Source organism: Salvelinus alpinus, chromosome 4 (assembly GCF_045679555.1).
Source record: "Salvelinus alpinus chromosome 4, SLU_Salpinus.1, whole genome shotgun sequence".
Lineage (NCBI taxonomy): Eukaryota > Metazoa > Chordata > Actinopteri > Salmoniformes > Salmonidae > Salvelinus > Salvelinus alpinus.
In genome coordinates, this window is record NC_092089.1 from 67,170,018 (window position 1) to 67,177,016 (window position 6,999).

The 6,999-nt window shown below is 39.5% G+C and overlaps 1 non-coding gene across 1 annotated transcript; it reads left to right on the top strand.

Annotated features, from left to right (window-relative positions):
- Positions 1–1,979: 1,979 nt before the first annotated feature.
- Positions 1,980–2,052, top strand: trnav-uac (transfer RNA valine (anticodon UAC)). The gene has a single exon. It is a non-coding gene; the product is annotated as a tRNA-Val (tRNA).
- Positions 2,053–6,999: the final 4,947 nt, after the last annotated feature.

The window sequence follows — 6,999 nt, forward strand, 5'->3', positions numbered from 1 at the left end:
AAACACTGGATCCGTTTCGGGAAAGTCATATTCCTGGTAGGAACGATGATGAGTTGACGTTAATCGTATATTCAGTAGTTCCTCCCGACTGTATGTAATGAAACCTAAGATTACCTGGGGTACCGATGTAAGAAATAACACGTAAAAAAACAAAATACTGCATATTTTCCAAGGAACGCGAAGCGAGGCGGCCATCTCTTTTCGGCGCCGGAAGATAATGCTAAACAAGGTATGTTGTTATATAACCTAAAAATAAATACAATCATTTATTAATTTGACAATAAACAGAAAAAACATTGTGGATTTATTAAACTGCATAATTGCATTGGGTGTGCTGCAACCTATTCTGTACATAAATCCGAGGACACTCCATTTAGTATATGTTACGTTTGGTATAGTTACATTAGACAGATGGTTACTTATTAAGGCAAAAACGAAAGGAGTGTGGTTAACACGAACTTCTAGCAACTCAAAGGTTGCGAGTTCAAATCTCATCACAGACAACTTTAGTATTTTAGCTAATTAGCAACTTTTCAACTACGTACTACTTTTTTTAACGCTACTTTGCAACTACTTAGCATGTTAGCTAACCCTTTCCCTAACCTTGACCCTTTTAGCTAACCATTCCCCTAACCATAACCATTTAACCTAACTCCTAGACTTAATCCTAACCCCTAGCCTAGCTAACATTGGCGAGCTAGCTAATGTATGCAATCTAACCACCTAGCTAAAATTGGTAACATATATCATACGTTAGCAAATTCGTAACATATTGTATGTGTTTCAAATTGGTAACATGTTGTACGTTTTGCAAATTCGTAACATATAATACGAATTGTAATTCGTAACATATATTACGAAATAGGTGATGGACATCCACAAATTAATACATGCCATCATACTAAATGGAGATTTATTTACAGAATATTACGAACTGCTCTGAGACCAGGTTGGGCAAACATTTATGCACTGCACAGCCTTGCCTATGGCGCCTTATTGTGACTAATCCTTATTGTGGCTAGCTTCACACAGGTAGATTATAGACCTCAACCTTCCACTCGATACGGGTGACTAGAGTGGCAATCCAAGAAGCCAGTCAAGTATAATGTAGGCATTAGGCAACCAGTTTTACCTCCCCATAAACGAGAACCCTGTCGATAGCCCGTGTGGTGGTCACGAGGGTGTGTCTCACCGTGCCCTGCTTTCCTCATTTGTACAAAACAGGCGACGGAAATGGATAACAGTTTGTCATACTGTACCAGCATGAGTTGGTCCAACGAACGTGCTGTACAGAGAGTAGTGACTGGAGAGCCTTTCAAATGTTCTCTAATTTATAAAACCGTTATTATTGGTCAATTCACTTTAAATAAATAACCATGTGGCTCAAATACACAATCCGTCATAACCAATGCATTCCGGACATTTCACAAGGGGAAAGAAACATGGTGTCAGTTGAGCCTGGTAAAAGTTTCGGTTTTGCACAACAGTGTGCTCTAAAAACCTATGGATCCAACTCAACGAGATGTATGTCAGTGCCGGTACGGATTAAATACAGTTTATTATAGGCCAGCATTTTAATGTTCATGCAACGTGTACATTTTGAAATTTCTAGATCAAGTTCGTATTTGGTGACTATTTATGGCGCAGGTTTTATGCCGCAGATGGTGCTGAATCAAAGCAGAAAGCTATAATACTAACATGCTACAACTCAGCACTAAACCAAATAGCTTGCCATTGCAAATGCAGTTGTACACACGACTGCACTCCCCGGCATTAATATAGGCCTATACAGCTAATCAATTCCAACAAGACTGCAATTCCATGCGTGTCTCAAAAATGAAGATATTATCATCTCATAATATTTCAAGCAGTTAAATACATCTAATATAGGTCAAACAATACTAATTAACGAAAAACATTCAGAACTACCGTGGCGTCGTCATCTACAAGAACAGTGTATTTGACCAACGTTACCACCTGGTTCCATAGTGTAGTGGTTATCACGTCTGCTTTACACGCAGAAGGTCCTGGGTTCGAGCCCCAGTGGAACCACCACTTTTTGATGACCTAGATAAAACATTCAACGCTCCATACTGATAGCTAAATGTAAGCTAATACACACATCACAAATCAATATCTAAGATCTGTTATCTAACGAATATTGTAGACATATGAGAACAATATTTGTTCTCAGATAATCACAGATTTAGTGGTCACTGGTCTACAGTACATGCCGCCAGTATGGTACCAAACTTCCTATGTATTATCTCAATAACAAACAAGCTGCCTATTGTAAACTGCATTGTTGCCAGTGGTTCCCAAACGTTTTATAGTCCCATACCCCTTCAAACATTCAACCTCCAGCTGCGTACCCCCTCTAGCACCAGGGTCAACGCACTCAAATGTTGTTTTTTGCCATCACTGTAAGCCTGCCACACACACACTATAGGATACATCTATTAAACATAAGAATGAGTGTGAGTTTTTGTCACAACCCGGCTCGTGGGAAGTCACAAAGAGCTTATAGGACCAGGGCACAAATAATAATATAATAATAATCAATAATTTTGCTCTTTATTTAACCATCGTACATATAAAACCTTATTTGTTCATCGAAAATTGTGAATAACTCACCACAGGTTAATGAGAAGGGTGTGCTTGAAAGGATGCACATAACTCTGCAATGTTGGGTTGTATAACAGTCTCAGTCTTAAATAATTTTCCACACACGGTCTGTGCCTGTATTTAGTTTTCATGCTAGTGAGGGCCGAGAATCCACTCTCACATAGGTACGTGGTAGCAAAGGACATCAGTGTCTTAACAGTGTGATTTGCCAAGACAGGATACTCTGAGCGCAGCCCAATCCAGAAATCAGGCAGTGGCTTCTGATTAAATTAGATTTTCACTGAACCGCTTGTTGCAATTTCGATGAGGCTCTCTTGTTCAGATATCGGTAAGTGGACTGGAGACAGGGCATGAAAGGGATAACGAATCCAGTTGTTTGTGTCATCCGTTTCGGGAAAGTACTCACTCAGGTGCTTCGCTGTATCACATTTAACATTGTCTGTAAGCTTGAGTTCATTTGCACACAAAAAAATCATACAATGATGGAAAGACCTGTGTGTTGTCCTTGTTAATGCAGACAGAGAAGAGCTCCAACTTCTTAATCATAGCCTCAATTTTGTCTCGCACATTGAATATAGTTGCGGAGAGTCCCTGTAATCCTAGATTCAGATCATTCAGGCGAGAAAAAACATCACCCAGATAGGCCAGTCGTGTGAGAAACTCGTCATCATGCAAGCGGTCAGTCAAGTGAAAATTATGGTCAGTAAAGAACATTTTATGCTCGTCTCTCAATTAAAAAAAACATGTCAATACTTTGCCCCTTGATAACCAGCGCACTTCTGTATGTTGTAAAAGCGTTAAATGGTCGCTGCCCATATCATTGCATAGTCCAGAAAATACACAAGAGTTCAGGGGCCTTGCTTTAACAAAGTTAACCATTTTCAGTGCAGTGTCCAAAACATCTTTCAAGCTGTCAGGCATTCCCTTGGCAGTAAGAGCCTCTCGGTGGATGCTGCAGTGTACCCAAGTGGCGTCGGGAACAACTGCTTGCACGTGCGTTACCACTCCGCTATGTCTCCCTGTCATGGCTTTTGCGCCATCAGTACAGATACCAACATGAGCAGCAGCTACGTTTGGCTACATTCGGACCGTTAGTGGAATTCTCGCAAGAGAGTAACGGTTAATGTGATTGGATGTTAATTGTTTGACTAGGCTAGCTGTATTTGACATTGTGTTGTTATTTCGCTGAACACTAGATGGTTTAATTTTATTTTTGGCAGTGAAACGAGGCTACTCAGGCGAGAGAAAAAACCTCACCCAAATGTATAGCACCATTGGAAAATATAAATGGACTGTTTGAAAATGTGAAGGGGAAAAAATGTAAAACCCTTTTTTAAATGTGAATCACATTTTTATTTGGCGTACCCCCGACAGGCATTGCGCGTACCCCAGTTTGGGAATACCTGAAGACTCTTGATTCATGATGACATTGGTAATCATAGTAATTTAGCTGATAATTCACACCTACGATATCCAGGCAGGTGAAATATTTCTGAATGTAACATGAGTAGGCTATCAGTTTGTTTTAAAATATTACAAGGTCAAAACTTGACTTCATAATACTCATTATGCCATACTTCTATTGAAAACAGAATTTAAGCACCTTTAGCAGCGATTACAGCCTCGAGTCTTCTTGGGTATGACGCTACAAGCTTGGCACAGCTGTATTTGGGGATTTTATCCCATTCTTCTCTGCAGATACTCTGAAACTTTCAGGTTGGATGGGGAGCGTCGCTGCAGACATTTTCAGGTCTCTCTAGAGATGTTCGATTGGGTTCAAGTCCGGACTCTGGCTTCGCCACTCAAGGACATTCAGAGATTGTCCCAAAGCCACTCCTGTGTTGTCTTGGCTATGCGCTTAGGGTTGTTGGTCCTGTTGGAAGGTGAACCTTCACCCCAGTCTGGGGTCCTGAGCGCTTTGGAGCAGGTTTTCATCAAGGATCTCTCTTTACTTTGCTCCGTTCAATTTTGAGTCTCATAGCAAAGGGTCTGAATACTTTTCAATATTTTTTATTTTTAATACATTTGCAAAAATGTCTAAAAACCTGTTTTTGCTTCGTGATTATGTGGTATTGTGTGTAGATTGATTAGGTTTTTTAGTTATTTAATACATTTAAGAATACGACTGCAATGTAACAAAATGTGGAAAAAGTCAAGGGGTCTGAATACTTTTTGAATGCACTGTATTGAATCGTATCGTGAGGTTCCTGGCAATTCCCAGCCCTACAAAATACCCTATTATAAAGTCTCAGCAACAATAACTACATATCCAAAGCAATTTCTTTACATTGTGGTTGTATTGTCATAGTGTTTTTCTAATAGATAGCAAGTACCAGTAATTACAATAATTGAATCCTTGTGGACTAAAATAAATTACCAATGATCAAGCTGTTTGTTTTTCATCTTGTAAGTTAGCACCCCCTACTGTTAAATCTGTTCTTTACAGGGTCCCAAGGCCTTCCAAGAGCATTGGTGAGTTAAGGATACAGCACTCTCTCAGGCCAGCCTTGTAAAACGGATAGTGGTGACTGGATATTTGAAAAACACCTTCTAGCTGATCCAGGCTGATATCTTTGCCAATTGTGCTGCCACCATGCCCATGTCCTCTGCATTGTGGCCCAATCCCAGATGGACATATAAACGTTGGTTATACAATTATTGCATCTGAGCTCCGAGAGTGAAGCTCGCCTTTTCTTTTTCAATTGATTCATATAAGCAACATCGTGAAACTTCCACCTAGCATATCAGAGGGCAAAGTGGCGCTATTACCATATTGCTTACGTCTGTCAAATCTTCTCAGATCTCCACAAGTGCATAGGGCATAGGCGGGTTATGGAGTCCATTTGGGATTGGGCCTATCACTTTCTCAAAGACTTTCCCCACTCTCTCATAATGCATTTTATTCCATAATGAGTATTCTCCTAGAAGAATCATGACTAAACACTGATTTCAGATTAAATCGTTTCAATGTGATAAATCTTGCTGGGTATTGTGACTGATGTTACTCTGCATAAACATATACAGCAGATAGTTATGACCAATTATCAATTGACTTACAATGGTGGCTTTTCCAAAATAAATACACACTATGGGCAATAAATAGACACTATGAGGACATCATTTTAAAAAGCCTTCCATTCATAAACTAAACTCAACCTAAATTGACATGTTTGCCTGTTTTGAAAATGAAACACAATGACTTAAACTAGCTAACGTTACCTAACTGATAAGAAAATATTTGACTGTGTCTGATAACAGCACTGACACATATGATAACCTTAGACTGGCATACTAGCTAGTTAGTTATCTAGGTCCACATGGAGGAACTGTCTAATAATTCAATCTTGCTAGTTAGGTAAACTAATCTAGCTAGCTTGTTCGCAAAATTCGGATAGATACATGTTGCTAGCTTATTGCTAGCTATCAATTCAAGTGCGTTGTAGTCAAGGAAGTTAACTAGAATGGCAAACGTTAGATAGCCAGGGCTAGGCTAATGTTAGCAATATGCCTACACTTATCATTCATTCATTCATCTCAGCTTTCACATTAGCTACTTACCAAGTAATTAAATGTATATGTTCTGTGTTCGCACACTTGACTTGACCGATTTGTTTAGCAAGCTATATAAAAGCGTTTATGAAGTTGGCACCCAGAGGCTCCTAAACTAAAACGTTAGTTAGGGCGCATGCATGTTACCTGCTGCAAGAAACGATGCCCCCTATTGGACAAAGAAACTGGTGAGTTTTTCCCGCCAAATGTGAACGTTACGTATGCAAATATATTAATAGTAGTGCTGTTATTTAATTGAAATTGTACATTTTCAGTGGACAACACCGGAAACATTTAGCTACTTTCAGCACTTCAAGGAGGACGGAATGAACGATCGTTTAGTATGAAACCAGAGAGGAAGAGGCGAAGCGGGAGGGATATATTCGCTCAAGCCAGGAGTTTTTGTATGGAGGCCAATGGCAGAGTATCGAATTTTGTTAACAAAACATTGAATGGCTTATATGCTACGTGTGGCTTACTTTATCAAATATAAGTTTCGTAACGAGTAGGTTGTTACGAGTGTACTGATATAAATAGGACACGTAACATCCAAACATTGAGAAAAAATACAATACCGGAGTTGTCTGGTCGTTACTAGTTACCACAGCCACAAAGTCATACACCTCAACTATTTTTACACTTTATCTTCTTAAACTGTGATTTTCAACCTAACCGTAACCTTATGCATAACCCTATTCTTAAATGAAGACCAACAAGCAAATTGTTACGATATTGCCAATTTGGACTTTGTGGCTGTGGTAACTAATGGAAACCCTTGTGTCTGTTGTTCACACGCTTATCTGCCCTCTCATTGGCGCGAATGGT